The 17,107-nt window shown below is 43.7% G+C and overlaps 1 protein-coding gene across 3 annotated transcripts in view; it reads left to right on the top strand.

Moving 5' to 3' along the window:
- Nucleotides 1-9,445: 9,445 nt before the first annotated feature.
- Nucleotides 9,446-17,107, top strand: part of LOC110492160 (FERM domain-containing protein 4B) — a 30,232-nt gene continuing 22,570 nt past the window's right edge. For 2 of the 3 annotated variants that reach the window (XM_036947107.1, XM_036947105.1), the window contains exon 1: nt 9,446-9,656. The gene's annotated coding sequence lies outside the window, so the exon portion shown is untranslated. The remainder of the gene's footprint in view (nt 9,657-17,107) is intronic. The other variant, XM_036947106.1, reaches the window with a different exon arrangement.

The following is a 17,107-nucleotide window of genomic DNA, read 5'->3' as shown; positions in this document are numbered from 1 at the left end:
AAATATAAGATATTACACAGCCATGTTAATAGCACGTATCCAATGTCGATCATGTTTTAATTTAATTCAATGTTTTATCTCCTGTTTTTTGATGATCGTAGCAGAATAACATTGAGAAAATCTGTTCTATCTACAAATGTAGGTAGGATATTTATTCGGTAGATATTTGTTCTTATCCTCTGAGCTATCACCCTACCGCACACTAGCAATAGCTGTGAACCTGATCTTACAACCAGTTCGGATTTACGATAGCCTAGTGTTACATTACATTACATACCGTACCGTGAAAATAATAGCCATGATCACCACAGGGGTGTCTCCTATTTGTGACTTGCAATCTGCCCCTGTCCCTTTTAAAGTAATTTCTTCTCCACTGGGCGGCAGTGTAAAGCAAGGAAAATCAACCTCATTGAGCCTGCAGGCGACACCATTCGTGACAGCGCATGCAAGAATTGCAAGTTCAATATTTGCATTTGTGTCATCCTGCTCACCTGGCGAAAAGACCTACATTTCACCATGCAAATAAAGATAAAAACAAATGTTTCTAGGAAAGGAAGCAAGGCACACCTGTCAACATTGAACCTTCTCTAATAAGCCTCTGCGTATGTATCATTCTAATAAATATATTCTACACTGTTATTTTCTATTCCTTTCTATTCTATTTCTATAAAATCATGTAATCTCTAATGAATTACGTTCTGCTCACTGTCTCGTGCACATGCTCAGGTCTTTGTGGGAATGCTGTCCTCCTTGACCTACCTTTGCACTACCTTATAGGTGCTTTCTATGACAATTTCCTATGCAGCCTGGATACTGTCACAGTATCTGTGGCAGACTACTACACTATATAAACACATTCAGTTCAAGGATGTGTCATGCTCCAACAATTTCAGTGTAACCACCCTAAATTGATACAAGCTCTATTGATGCATTGGTCTAAGTCAGTAAAGTACTTTGTTGATTTTTCCTCAAGTTTCCTATAGTCTTGCCTATATTCTTATTGGATAAACCATTTCACTAAGGTACTGGGTAATTACACAAAATTGCATCCTTTTGACATTGTAATTAGAAATTGTGCACCAATATTGAATTTTAAAATCCTGTTATATTAAATGAAGTACCGTTTAATATAGATCACACAGACAATTAAGTAAATCAGATTTCTTACATAAATAAAGACTTGCCTAAGTGCCAAAATGCTGCATTTTGACATGTATCGTTTTCACCATCCTTTTAAAGCCCGAGTTATTTTGTTGCTTTGACAAAGTCATTTCTGAAGATTAATATTTATTTTATGTGATTAGTGATTAATTTGAAGGTCATAAAAACCTGTAATAAAAACAAATCCTGTTATGTGAGCTGAACTCTCATTTAATATGATGAAATAAATCATTTTCAAATAACGTTTTCAAAAGAAATGTTTTAACAATAAAACATGTTTGTGAAGCTTGCATTCCATGTTAATCCACCCTGTTGCACACAACAAGTTTCCATTCCACCTGAGATACGGGGATTCATGGCTGATTTAAGATGAAATCATCAACACTGTTATAGTCAACCTTGTTATGGTCAACTCTGTAATAGGCACTTACTATAGTATTTGTTTTTATTTCACCTCTTGAGATGGGAAAACACAGCTTTTTTATTAAGTTGAACATGTGCTCTTCATGACAGAATGTTAAAATAAGGTGAACTTGTTCAGCAAGTTGCACCACCAAAAGGGACTCATTTCGTGGAACAACCCTACTAATACAGTTAAAAGTCCATTGCATAAGTTTTTACCTTACTGTGATTGTTTTCAATTAAAACTGTCAAATTAATACAGTACCAGTCAAAAGTTTGGACACATCTACTCATTCAAGGGTTTTTATTTTTACTATTTTATACATTGTAGAATAATAGTGAAGATATCAAAACTATGAAATAGCACATGTGGAATCATGTAGAAACCACAAAGTGTTGAACAAATCAACATATATTTGGGGTTGAGGTCGGGTGATTGTGGAGGCCAGGTCAACTGATGCAGCACTCCATCACTCTCCTTCTTGGTCAAATAGCCCTTACACAGCCTAGAGGTGTGTTGGGTCATTGTCCTGTTGAAAAACAAATGATAGTCCCACTAAGCGTAAACCAGAGGGGATGGCGTATTGCTGCAGAATGCTGTGATAGCCATGCTGGTTAAGTGTGCCTTGAATTCTAGATAAATCACTGACAGTGTCACCAGCAAAGCAACCCCACACCATCACACCACCTCTTCCATGCTTCACAATGTGAACCACACATGCAGAGATTATCCGTTCACCTTCTCTGCGTCTCACAAAGACACAGTAGTTGGAACCAAAAATGTCAAGTTTGGACTCATCACACCAAAGGACAGATTTCGATTCGTCTAATGTCCATTGCTCGTGTTTGCCCAAGCAAGTCTTCTCTTATTATTGGTGTACTTTAGTAGTGGTTTCTGTGTAGCAACTTGCCAATGAAGGCCTGATTGACACAGTCTCCTTTGAACAGTCGATGTTGAGATGTGTCTGTTACTTGAACTCTGTGAAGCATTTATTTGGGCTGCAATTTCTGAGATTGGTAACTAATGACCTTATCCTCTGCAGCAGAAGTAACTCTGGGTCTTCCTTTTCTGTGGCAGTCCTCATGAGACCCAGTTTCATCATAGCACTTGAAGGTTTTTGTGACTGCACTTGAAGAAATGTTCAAAGTTCTTGAAATGTTCCGTATTGACTGACCTTCATGCCTTAAAGTAATGATGGACTGTCATTTATCTTTGCTTATTTGAGCTGTTCTTGCCATAATATGGACTTGGTCTTTTGCCAAATAAGGCTAATTTCTGTATAACACCCCTACTGTCATGTACTGTCATGTTGTCTTGTCTCTGTCCTTTCCCTTCACCCTGTCTCCCTCTGCTGGTCGTGTTAGGTTACCTTTTCTCCCCCGCTTTCCCCCAGCTGTCCCTTGTCTCCTCTAACTACCCATTCACCCCGTTCCCCACCTGTTCCCTTTTTCCCTCTGATTAGGTCCCTATATCTCTCTCTGTTTCTGCTCCTGTCCTTGTCGGATTCTTGTTTGTTTGTGTCATTCATGCCTGAACCAGACTGCCGTCATGTTTGCTGTAACCTTGTCCTGTCCTGTCGGAATCTGCCGGTCCATCTGAGCCTACCTATGTTTGGTAATTAAAGAAGCTCTGTTTAAGTTGATTCGCTTTTGGGTCCTCATTCACGCACCGTAACAGAAGAATCCGACCAAGAATGGACCCAGCGACTTCGGATCCTCTCCACTCAGCCGTCGAGATCCAGGGAGCGATGCTAGGCAGACACGAGCAGGAATTGTCTGCTGCTCGACATGCCGTTGAGACCCTGGCCACCCAAGTCTCCAACCTCACAGAACAGGTTCACCATCTCCGCCTCGATCCACCGGCCACTTCCAGGGCTTTCGAATCTCCGGAGCCCAGAATCAATAACCCGCCGTGTTACTCTGGGGAGCCCACTGAATGCCGCTCGTTCCTCACCCAGTGTGATATTGTGTTTTCTCTCCAGCCCAACACTTACTCCAGGAGCACTGCTCGTGTCGCCTACGTCATATCTCTCCTTATTGGACGGGCTCGTGAGTGGGGCACGGCAATCTGGGAGGCAAGGGCTGAGTGTACTAACCAGTATCAAGACTTTAAGGAGGAGATGATACGGGTTTTTGATCGATCTGTTTTTGGGGAGGAGGCTTCCAGGGCCCTGTCTTCCCTATGTCAAGGCAATCGATCCATAACAGACTACTCTATTGAGTTTCGCACTCTTGCTGTCTCCAGTGGCTGGAACGAGCCGGCCTTGCTCGCTCGTCTTCTGGAGGGTTTCCGCGCAGAGGTAAAGGATGAGATTCTCTCCCGGGAGGTTCCTTCCAGCGTGGATTCCTTGATTGAACTCGCTATTCGCATTGAGCGACGGGTTGATCTTCGTCACCGAGCTCGTGGAAAGGAGCTCGCGCTCTCCGTCGCCTCCCTCTCCGCATCACTACCATCTTCCTCTGCCGGCTCGGGTGCTGAGCCCATGCAGCTGGGAGGTATCCGCATCTCGACTAAGGAGAGGGAACGGAGAATCACCAACCGCCTCTGTCTCTATCGCGGTTCCGCTGGTCATTTTGTCACTTCATGTCCAGTAAAAGGCCAGAGCTCGTCAGTAAGCGGAGGGCTACTGGTGAGCGCTACTACTCCTGTCTCTCCTTCAAGATCCTGCACTACCTTGTCGGTCCATCTACGCTGGACCGGTTCGTCAGCTTCCTGCAGTGCCTTAATAGACTCTGGGGCGGAGGGCTGTTTTATGGACGAGACCTGGGCTCGGGAACATGACATTCCTCTCAGACAGTTAAAGGAGCCCACGGCCTTGTTCGCCCTGGATGGTAGTCCTCTCCCCAGGATTCAGCGTGAGACGCTACCTTTAACCCTCACTGTTTCTGGTAATCATAGTGAAACCATTTCTTTTTTAATTTTTCGTTCACCTTTTACACCTGTTGTTTTGGGCCATCCCTGGCTAGTTTGTCATAATCCTTCCATTAATTGGTCTAGTAATTCTATCCTCTCCTGGAACGTCTCTTGTCATGTGAAATGTTTAATGTCTGCTATCCCTCCTGTTTCCTCTGTCTCTTCTTCACAGGAGGAGCCTGGTGATTTGACAGGGGTGCCGGAGGAATATCACGATCTGCGCACGGTGTTCAGTCGGTCCAGGGCCACCTCTCTTCCTCCACACCGGTCGTATGATTGTAGTATTGATCTCCTTCCGGGAACCACCCCCCCCCCCGGGGTAGACTATACTCTCTGTCGGCTCCCGAACGTAAGGCTCTCGAAGATTATTTGTCTGTAGCTCTTGACGCCGGTACCATAGTCCCCTCCTCCTCTCCCGCCGGAGCGGGGTTTTTTTTTGTCAAGAAGAAGGACGGGTCTCTGCGCCCCTGCATAGATTATCGAGGGCTGAATGACATAACAGTGAAGAATCGTTATCCGCTTCCTCTTATGTCTTCAGCCTTCGAGATCCTGCAGGGAGCCAGGTTTTTCACTAAGTTGGACCTTCGTAACGCTTACCATCTCGTGCGCATCAGGGAGGGGGACGAGTGGAAGACGGCGTTTAACACTCCGTTAGGGCACTTTGAATACCGGGTTCTTCCTTTCGGCCTCGCTAACGCTCCAGCTGTCTTTCAGGCATTAGTCAATGATGTCCTGAGAGACATGCTGAACATCTTTGTTTTCGTTTACCTTGACGATATCCTGATTTTTTCACCGTCACTCCAGATTCATGTTCAGCACGTTCGACGTGTCCTCCAGCGCCTTTTAGAGAATTGTCTTTTTGTGAAGGCTGAGAAGTGCACTTTTCATGCCTCCTCCGTCACATTTCTCGGTTCTGTTATTTCCGCTGAAGGCATTAAGATGGATCCCGCTAAGGTCCAAGCTGTCATTGATTGGCCCGTCCCTAAGTCACGCGTCGAGCTGCAGCGCTTTCTCGGCTTCGCGAACTTCTATCGTCGTTTCATCCGTAATTTCGGTCAGGTGGCAGCTCCTCTCACAGCCCTTACTTCTGTCAAGACGTGCTTTAAGTGGTCCGTTTCCGCCCAGGGAGCTTTTGATCTCCTCAAGAATCGTTTTACATCCGCTCCTATCCTTGTTACACCTGACGTCTCTAGACAGTTCGTTGTCGAGGTTGACGCGTCAGAGGTGGGAGTGGGAGCCATCCTTTCTCAGCGCTCCCTCTCTGACGACAAGGTCCACCCATGCGCGTATTTTTCTCATCGCCTGTCGCCGTCGGAACGTAACTATGATGTGGGTAACCGCGAACTGCTCGCCATCCGGTTAGCCCTAGGCGAATGGCGACAGTGGTTGGAGGGGGCGACCGTTCCTTTTGTCGTTTGGACTGACCATAGGAACCTTGAGTACATCCGTTCTGCCAAACGACTTAATGCGCGTCAGGCGCGTTGGGCGCTGTTTTTCGCTCGTTTCGAGTTCGTGATTTCTTATCGTCCGGGCTCTAAGAACACCAAGCCTGATGCTTTGTCTCGTCTCTTCAGTTCTTCAGTAGCCTCCACTGACCCCGAGGGGATTCTCCCTGAGGGGCGTGTTGTCGGGTTGACTGTCTGGGGAATTGAGAGGCAGGTAAAGCAAGCACTCACTCAAACTCCGTCGCCGCGCGCTTGTCCTAGGAACCTTCTTTTCGTTCCTGTTCCTACTCGTCTGGCCGTTCTTCAGTGGGCTCACTCTGCCAAGTTAGCCGGCCACCCTGGCGTTCGGGGTACGCTTGCTTCCATTCGCCAGCGTTTCTGGTGGCCCACCCGGGAGCATGACACGCGTCGTTTCGTGGCTGCTTGTTCGGTCTGCGCGCAGACTAAGTCCGGTAACTCTCCTCCTGCCGGCCGTCTCAGGCCGCTTCCTATTCCCTCTCGACCGTGGTCTCACATCGCCTTAGATTTTGTCACCGGACTGCCTTCGTCAGCGGGGAAGACTGTTATTCTTACGGTTGTCGATAGGTTCTCTAAGGCGGCTCATTTCATTCCCCTTGCTAAGCTTCCTTCTGCTAAAGAGACGGCACAAATCATCATCGAGAATGTTTTCAGAATTCATGGCCTTCCGTCAGACGTCGTTTCGGACAGAGGTCCGCAATTCACGTCTCAATTTTGGAGGGAGTTTTGCCGTTTGATTGGGGCTTCCGTCAGTCTCTCTTCCGGCTTTCACCCCCAGTCTAACGGTCAAGCAGAACGGGCCAATCAGACTATTGGTCGCATCTTACGCAGTCTTTCTTTTCGCAACCCTGCGTCTTGGTCAGAACAGCTCCCCTGGGCAGAATACGCCCACAACTCGCTTCCTTCGTCTGCGACCGGGCTATCTCCTTTTCAGAGTAGCCTCGGGTACCAGCCTCCGTTGTTCTCATCTCAGTTCGCCGAGTCCAGCGTCCCCTCCGCTCAGGCTTTTGTCCAACGTTGCGAGCGCACCTGGAAGAGGGTCAGGTCTGCACTTTGCCGTTATAGGGCGCAGACTGTGAGAGCTGCCAATAAGCGTAGAACGAAGAGCCCTAGATATTGTCGCGGTCAGAGAGTTTGGCTCTCCACTCAGAACCTTCCCCTTAAGACGGCTTCTCGCAAGTTGACCCCGCGGTTCATTGGTCCATTCCGTATCTCTCAGGTCATTAATCCTGTCGCAGTGCGACTTCTTCTTCCGCGATATCTTCGTCGCGTCCACCCGGTCTTCCATGTCTCCTGTGTTAAGCCCGTTCTTCGCGCCCCCGCTCGTCTTCCCCCCCCCCCCCCCCATCCTTGTCGAGGGCGCACCTATCTACAGGGTCCGTAAAATCTTGGACATGCGTCCTCGGGGCCGTGGTCATCAGTACCTAGTTGACTGGGAGGGGTACGGTCCTGAGGAGAGGAGTTGGGTTCCCTCTCGGGACGTGCTGGACCGTGCGCTGATTGATGATTTCCTCCGTTGCCGCCAGGTTTCCTCCTCGAGTGCGCCAGGAGGCGCTCGGTGAGTGGGGGGGTACTGTCATGTACTGTCATGTTGTCTTGTCTCTGTCCTTTCCCTTCACCCTGTCTCCCTCTGCTGGTCGTGTTAGGTTACCTTTTCTCCCCCGCTTTCCCCCAGCTGTCCCTTGTCTCCTCTAACTACCCATTCACCCCGTTCCCCACCTGTTCCCTTTTTCCCTCTGATTAGGTCCCTATATCTCTCTCTGTTTCTGCTCCTGTCCTTGTCGGATTCTTGTTTGTTTGTGTCATTCATGCCTGAACCAGACTGCCGTCATGTTTGCTGTAACCTTGTCCTGTCCTGTCGGAATCTGCCGGTCCATCTGAGCCTACCTATGTTTGGTAATTAAAGAAGCTCTGTTTAAGTTGATTCGCTTTTGGGTCCTCATTCACGCACCGTAACACCTACCTTGTCACAACACAACTGAATGGCTCAAACATATTAAGAAGGAAAGAAATCCAGCACATGAACTTTTAACAAGGCACACCTGTTAATTGAAATGCATTCCAGGTGACTACATCATGAAGCTGGTTGAGAGAATGCCAAGCGTGTGCAAAGCTGTCATCAAGGCAAAAGGTGGCTACTTTGAAGAATCTCAAATACAAAATATATATTGATATGTTTAACACTTTTTGGTTACTACATGATTCCATATGTGTTATTTTATAATTGTGATGTCTTATTCTACAATATAGAAAATAGTAAAAAAATAAAGAAAGAAAAACCCTTGAATGAGTAGGTGTGTCCAAACTTTGGACTGGTACTGTATATAAAACACAGGAAACTGCACAGGGCCGTTCACAGGGTGTTTATAGGGCTATCCCCCCCAAAAAACATAAACTAAACTGCAATCTGTTTGTATAGTTTATGCAGCATAAATATCTAAACAACTCAGATGGTTGGATCTTGGCAGTGAGAAGGAGATATCCAGAGGACAGATGGTTTTGGGGAATGCTAATGAGATGCTTATTCATGTCTGATGACAGAGACCCTAGAGGGGGGGGGGGGGTGAGGGTTGGAGGGGCACTAGGGGATGGGTGTCCCCAGGGTAAATCATTTACAGTAGGCTGGGAGAGAATGGTAACAAACCAGCGTCTTGGTTCATCAATCAGCAGCTTGTAAAATTATCAAGGCTAGTTACAATTAACTTGCAGAATATGTTCAGCACAACATTTTCAAATAAGACAACTGTTTGTAAATATTATTTAGGAGAAAATGTAAATTGTGCTATCGTTCATAAACAGCGAAGTTACAGGCCATTGTTTCTTTCGCTGTGTCCTTATGAATCATGAATCCTTCCCTGTAGCTTGGTTATATACCATACAGTAGCTGCATGTGTTTTGCCTGTGTTAAGGCAACAATAAATATTTCAGGAGCAGGAGCAGTCCTGATCATATGAAATATACACCAATAATCTTCTCCATTGACCTTATTGTAAATGTCAGTCATAGGATTCAATCCAGTTAAGCTCTCAAATGTTCAGTTGCATTTGTTCAAAATAGACAGTGAGATTAATAGATTATATCTGTTTTTTATTGACAGCATCTTATATCAATACCACTTCACAAACGACCTCAGGTTCACACTTAAATGTGATATTTTCTGCAATATTGAGAAACTTTTGTATGTCACTTTTGTTCAATCTTATTAATTTCTGACTGATTTCTGCAGGTGGGGTACATGTCACATGGAAATGCATTAATTTACACAATGTCCATTGCTTACAATTATTATAATTTTTAACACCCTGATAGGCCTGATAGGTTTCCATAATAATACCAGGGTAAAACACAAAATATCTATTATGAATAGGTCTGCATCATGTCTAAAGCACGAACGTTTATCACCAGCAATGAGCAGATTGTGACCCATTGTGTGTACAGTTCAGTACAGTGGCAGTAGCTAAGAGGAGAGCGAGCGCTAGAAGCCCCTGTCACGTAAATGCCCGCGGGGCGAAGGCGTGGTGAGCGTGGATGAATGCAAGCGTGCACGAATACTGGAGAAGGCTACGAATAGTGGACAGCGATACAGCTCACCGACTCTCTCCTCTGCTGAAAACGAAAGAGGCATGCATTGAATGGGGTTCCAATATGCCAGGGGAGACCTATTTTAGAATCAAGAAACCAACCAGCTGAAATACAAGGAAACGCCCAAACCGAAGGTAAGATTGTCAGGTTACGATGTGACAATAATCGATATGGGAGTATTCTTTGAACTGTGCGGGGGGAAAAGTACACGGGTTCATTCACGCATCTTTGGGAGTGATACATTAACCGGCTTTATCATATCGTTGTTTTAGGCTTGGTTGTGCCATTGTTGTTTTATTATCAATATCGGCATCAGTGTTTTTTCTTTCAACAAAATAATCGTACGGATTCCATCCATCCATGGGCTTTTTTTGCTCTAATTGGGGACTCAGGTTTGTCATTTAACAGAACATAAACCACCATTAGCCATACATGTTCATTGTTCCTCCCTCATTTTGAAAAACGTGTAACTAATAGCATACAACGTTTTAATTTTGCATTATCTTACTGTATCAAAATGGTAAATACCATTCTTTATGTGAATGGAAGAAAACAAAAACGAGTTTATAGATGATCAGATAAGAAACACAATACATTTGCGTTCTGCCTGACACACCTTGGTTGCTATATCCAGTCTAGTCTGCACTGAACAGCAATGTATATAGAGATAGGGAGGGATAGGGACCTGGGTTTGGTCAGTGAGGAAGGATACAGTACAAAAAGAAGGCATCCTTACAGTAATTGTGCTGGGTAGACCTAAAGTAAATAGGCAATGATTATCTAGATTTATTGATGTAGAAAGGTTGTCTTCAGGATTAGGCCTGTTGTATAAGTAGTAAATACAGTAAGCGTTTACAATTCATCTGTTAGCATCAGAAACTCAGGGGCCTCAGTTCAGTTGATTAATTCATAGAAACATCAATTTACTCTGCAAGTTTAAAGTCTCTCCGTTTTGCTGATCTGTTTTTGTCCATGCTGAGTACTTAGGCTACATGTAAATAAGATAGTGATGAAGAGTTGTGGATGATTTGCATAATTTATTTTACATTTAGCAGACGCTCTTCCAGACTTATAGGAGCAATTCGGGTTAAGTGCCTTGCTCAAGGGCACATCAACAGATTTTTCACCTAGTTAGCTCAGGGGTTTGAAGCAGCAACCTTTCGGTTACTGGCCTAACACTTTTAACTGCTAGGCTATCTGCTGGCCATTTTTTGCATTGTATGTTGTTAGTGGCTGCTCTAAAGCAGCTGGCTCACTCCATAATTTCCATGAAAAAATGTCACCTGTGTACTAGCAGCCAAAGCAACAGCAGGACACAGTGGGAGGTCCTTGTTGTACAGGTGGCAGTGCCAGTAGCTAGTGGTTGAAGCAGTGCAAATGTAGGATCTTAATTTGATCACCCTGTTTGAGGGGAACTTTCCCGGAAATTTAAAGCTTGGAGGTTTAAAATGGCTTCTGAAGTTTGTCATTTCCACTTAGAAATTTCTGACCTTATTTTCCCTTAACGAAAAATGTATCAACCCCTACAAATATCTCAATTAATTATAATCCACATAATAATTTAAATGTCCTGTTGCTGCATGATTATTTCCTGCTATAGCAGACTTGCTCAAATTAAGATCCTACATCTGTAGTTGTAAGAAATAATAATGTTTAATGGCAGTGGTTTTGGCCAGCTCTGGCCTAATGTTACCATTTGCATATTTTATGTAGTTTACTCATGAAACACTTGTAAAAAAAAATGTACACTCATGTCTCAACTGCATTATTATAATTTTTTTTACACTTCTAGATTTAGCAGTGAACAGAACAAAGAAAGAACAGCAACACTACCACTGAATGTTCCACCGACTTTGTCACGAGTCGTCACTATTTGTCATGTTCTCAGTGAGATTCAGAAAGAGACACTGGGTCCTGACATAGTTTCAGGCAGCTGGCATGCTAAACAGGAATGGCCTGTTTTTCAGATATGGAAGTGAACAAACTTCACTATCCTGAGATTTATCCCGTTGTGATGGCCCCTGCAGTTGTTGGTCAGGATATCCTGTTGAAAACAGTATTGTGACTAATGTGATGTTGCACCACTGGAGATTGCTTAAAACCGATATAAAGTAATGACTGACCCATTGAAAATGAAAACGGGGTCGTTACAGACAAGTGTTGTTTAAGTGGGTAACTAAATATATAGTCATTTGAAATAGTAAATCATAGCTTTCAAATCAAATCAATCAAATGTTATTTGTCACGTGCTTCGTAAACAACAGGTGTAGACTAACGGTGAAATGCTTTCTTACGGGCCCTTCCCAACAATGCAGAGAGAAATATATAGAAACAAAGATTAACATGAGGAATAAATACACAATGAGTAACTTGGCTATATACTCAGAGTACCAGTACTGAGTTGATGTGCAGGGCTACGAGGTACTTGAGGTAGATATGTACAAATAGGTAGTGGTAAAGTGGGTAGGCAACAGGATAGATAATAAACAGCAGCAGTGTATGTGAAGAGTCAAAAGAGTTTGTGCAAAGACAGTCAATGCAGATAGTCCAGGTAGCTATTTGGTTAAATAAATCAAATCAGTTTGATAAAACAAATGAAGTTTATTTGTCACGTACGACGAATACAACAGGTTAGTGTTGTACAGTGAAATGCTTACTTACAGGCCCTAACCAACATTGTGATTCTTAAGTAAAAAGTAGGTATTAGCTGAACAATAGATAAGTAAAGACATAAAAACAACAGTAAAAAGACAGTGAAAAATAAGAGTAGTGAGGCTATATACAGGCACCGGTTAGTCGGGCTAATTGAGGTAGTATGTACAGTTGAAGTCTGAAGTTTACATACACTTAGGTTGGAGTCATTAAGACTCGTTTTTCAACCACTCCACAAATTTCTTGTTAACAAACTATAGTTTTGGCAAGTCGGTTAGGACATCTACTTTGAGCATGACACAAGTAATCTTTCCAACAATTGTTTACAGACAGATTATTTCACTTATTATTATTATTATTATTTACTGTATCACAATTCCAGTGGGTCAGACGTTTATATACACTAAGTTGACTGTGCCTTTAAACAGCTTGGAAAATTCCAGAAAATTATGTCATGGCTTTAGAAGCTTCTGATAGGCAAATTGACATCGTTTGAGTCAATTGGAGGTGTACCTGTGGATGTATTTTAAGGCCTACCTTCAAACTCAGTGCCTCTTTGCTTGACATCATGGGAAAATCAAAAGAAATCAGCCAAGACCTCAGAAAAAACAGTGTAGACCTCCACAAGTCTGGTTCATCCTTGGGAGCAATTTCCAAACGCTGGAAGGTACCACGTTCATCTATACAAACAATAGTACGCAAGTATAAACACCATGGGACCACGCAGCCGTCATACCGCTCAGGAAGGAGACGCGTTCTGTCTCCTAGAGATGAACGTACCTATTTTCCACCATAATTTGCAAATAAATTCATAAATAATCCTACAATGTGATTTTCTGGATTTTTTCCCCTCATTTTGTCTGTCATAGTTGAAGTGTACCTATGATGAAAATTACAGGCCTCTCTCATCTTTTTAAGTGGGAGAACTTGCACAATTGGTGGCTGACTAAATACTTTTTTGCCCCACTTTATATCCACAGTAAAACGAGTCTGATATCAACATAACCTGAAAGGCCGCTCAGCAAGGAAGAAGCCACTGCTCCAAAACCGCCATAAAAAAGCCAGACTACAGTTTGCAACTGCACATGGGGACAAAAATCTTACTTTTTGGAGAAATGTCCTCTGGTCTGATGAAACAAAAATAGAACTGTTTGGCCATAATCACCATCGTTATGTTTGAAGGAAAAAGGGGGAGCCGAAGACCACCATCCCAACCGTGAAGCACAGGGGTGGCATCATCATGTTGTGAGGTTGCTTTGCTGCAGGAGGGACTGGTGCACTTCACAAAATAGATTGCATCATGAGGGAGGAAAATTATGTGTATATATTTAAGCAACATCTCAAGACATCAGACAGGAAGTTAAAGCTTGGTCACAAATGGGTCTTCCAAATGGACAATGACACCAAGCATACTTCCAAAGTTGTGGCAAATGGCTTAAGGACAACAAAGTCAAGGTATTGGAGTGGCCATCACAAAGCTCTGACCTCAATCCAATAGAACATTTGTGGGTAGAACTGAAAAAGTGTGTGCCAGCAAGGAGGCCTACGAACCTGACTCAGTTACACCAGCTCTGTCAGGAGGAATGGGCCAAAATTTACCAAACTTATTGTGGGAAGCTTGTGGAAGGCTACCCGAAAACATTTGATCCAAGTTAAACAATTTAAAGGCAATGCTACCAAATACTAATTGAGTGTATGTAAACTTCTGACCAACTGGGAATGTGATGAAAGAAAGAAAAGCTGAAATAAATAATTCTCTCTACTATTATTCTGACATTTCACATTCTTAAAATTAAGTGATGATCCTAACTGACCTAAGACAGGGAATTTTTACTCTGATTAAATGTCAGGAATTGTAAAAAACTGAGTTTAAATGTATTTGGCTAAGGTGTATGTAATCTTCCGACTTCAACTGTACATGTAGGTATGGTTAAAGTGACTATGCATATATGATAAACAGAGAGTAGCAGTAGTGTAAAAGAGGGGTTGGTGGATGGTGGGTGGCAGGACACAATGCAAATAGTCGGGGTAGCCAATGTGCTACGGGTGGCACCCGTTAGTAGAGGTAGTTGAGGTAGTATCCTGAACGCTGGAGGTCCTGGATGGCAGGCAACTTAGTCCAGTGTTGTACTGAGCCATACGCACTACCCTCTGTAGTGCCATCCGGTCGGAGCCCGAGCAGTTGCCGTACCAGGCAGTGATGCAACCAGTCAGGATGCTCTCGATGTTGCAGCTGTAGAACCTTTTGAGGATCTGAGGACCCATGGCAAATCATTTTAGTTTCCTGAGGGGGAATAGGCTTTGTCGTGCCCTCTTCATGACTGTTGGTGTGTTTGGACCGTTCTAGTTTGTTGGTGATGTGGACACAAAGGAACTTGAAGCTCTCAACCTGCTCCACTACAGCCCCGTCAATGAGAATGGAGGCGTGCTCGGTCCTCCTTTTCCTGTAGTCCACAATCATCAGGGAGTACAGGAGGGGACTGAGCACGCACCCCTGAGGGACTCCAGTGTTGAGGATCAGCATGGCGGATGTGTTGCTACCTACCCTCACCACCTGGGGCGGCCCGTCAGGAAGTCCAGGATCCAGTTGCAGAGGGAGGTGTTTAGTCACAGGATCCTTAGCTTAGTGATGAGTTTTGAGGGTACTATGGTGTTGAACGCTGAGCTGTTGTCAGTTAATAAATAGTATTCTCTCGTAGGTGTTCCTTTTGTCCAGGTGGGAAAGGGCAGTGAAGAGTGCAATAGAGATCTGTTTGGGCGGTATGCAAATTGGAGTGGTTCTAGCGTTTCTGGGATAATGGTATTAATGTGATCCATTACCAGCCTTTCAAAGCACTTCATTGCTACGGACGTGAGTGCTATGGGTCTGTAGTCATTTAGGCAGGTTGCCTTAGTGTTCTTGGGCACAGGGACTATGGTGGTCTGCTTGAAACATGTTGGTAATCCGTCTGGCCCCGCGGCCTTGTGAATGTTGACCTGTTTTAAGGTCTTACTCACGTCGGCTACAGAGAGCGAGATCACACAGTCATCCGGAACAGCTTACGCTCTCATGCATGCCTCAGTGTTGCTTGCCTCAAAGCGAGCATAGAAGTGATTTAGCTCGTCTGGTGGGCCCGTGTCACTGGGCAGCTCGCAGATGGGCTTCTCTTTGTAGTCTGTAATAGTTTGCAAGCCCTGCAACATACGACGAGCGTCAGAGCCAGTGTAGTATGATTCAATCTTAGCCCTGTATTGGCGCTTTGCCTGTTTGATGGTTCATCGCAGGGCATAGCAGGATTTCTTATAAGCTTCCGGGTTAGAGTCCCGCAACTTGAAAGCACTAGCTCTACCCTTTAGCTCAGTGCAAATGTTGCCTGTAATCAAATCAAATCAAATTGATTTATATAGCCTTCTTACATCAGCTGACATCTCAAAGTGCTGTACAGAAACCCAGCCTAAAACTCCAAACAGCAAGCAATGCAGGTGTAGAAGCACAGTGCAGGTGTAGAAGCATTGTAATCCATGGCTTCTGGTTGGGGTATGTACGTACAGCCACTGTGGGGACGACGTCCTCAATGCACTTATTTATAAAGCCAGTGACTGATGTGGTGTACTCCTCAATGCCATCGGAAGACTCCCGGCCTCTGGGTGAGCGGTTTCCTGTTTGCTTATGTCCTTATACAGCTGACTGAGTGCGGTCTTAGTGTAAGCATCCATCTGTGGTGGTAAATAAACAGCCACGAAAAGTTTGGATGAAAACTCTCTTGGCAAATAGTCTGATCTACAGTTTATTATAAGATACTCTACTTCAGGCGAGCAAAATCTAGAGACTTCCTTAGATTTCGTGCACCAGCTGCTATTTACAAATATGCACAGACCTCCCCCCCCCCCCCGTCTAACGTACAGTGGGGGGAACAAGTATTTGATACACGGCCGATTTTGCAGGTTTTCCTACTTACAAAGCATGTAGAGGTCTGTAATCCTTTATCATAGGTACACTTCAACTGTGAGAGACGGAATCTAAAACAAAAATCCAGAAAATCACAGTGTATGATTTTTATGTAATTAATTAGCATTATGATTCAACTTGTTAATTAAAACAATAATTACATATAAGGAATTTTAACAATATAATATGGCTAACCAGAATAGAAAACCCTATATGGTTCTTCAAAAATATTTACAAAGAACCTTTGAGATTAACAAAGGTTCTTTATAGAACCTTTTTCTATAAAGGTTCTATAAAGAACCATAAAAAAGGGTTCTATATAGCCCCCAAAAGGGTTGAACCATAGCATAAACCTTTTTTGGTGCTATATATAACTTGTGATTAATGGTTCTTTATGGAACCTTAGGAAATTGTTATTTATAGCACCATAAATGTTCCATTTAGAACCTTATGAGCATGTTTTTGTATAGAACGTTAAAAAAAGGTTCTATATAGCACCAAAAAGGGGTCCGCTTTGGTTACAAGCCAAATAATCCTTATTTGGCTCTATATAGATTTTTATTTTGTATGTACATCTCATTTCTAGTCTAGTGAATCTACCTCAGTACATGAGAGGTGGTTTGTGAGGCTGTTTGATACTGGTGATGAGCAACACTCAGTTGGCAGCTTTCCCTTCAGGAACCATGAAGTCTCCTGAGGATCTACATGAAACACACTGACTGGAGAGAGGATTATTTTTGGAAAGGCTGGTTATCCTGCATTTAGACATACCTTGGAAGACGTACTCTAAATCATGTTGTGAAGTCCATAAGTAGGGCAGTATACACTTTCTATGAAACTGTGTGCATAAGACTTTAACCATTATGGCAAGTTTAATCCTCAAACATCCATTTGTATTATACACCTGTTTAACTCCATAACTCTAAATGCTTCAAACTCATGTCTCTTGCTAATACCTGTATTAACAACTGATGACAGTAAATGCTAATTTATGATAAAATTAAT

This window comes from Oncorhynchus mykiss, chromosome 16, assembly GCF_013265735.2.
Source record: "Oncorhynchus mykiss isolate Arlee chromosome 16, USDA_OmykA_1.1, whole genome shotgun sequence".
In the NCBI taxonomy this organism is placed as follows: domain Eukaryota; kingdom Metazoa; phylum Chordata; class Actinopteri; order Salmoniformes; family Salmonidae; genus Oncorhynchus; species Oncorhynchus mykiss.
Note: the sequence above shows the minus strand (reverse complement) of the source record. Positions and strands in the feature narration are given on the sequence as shown.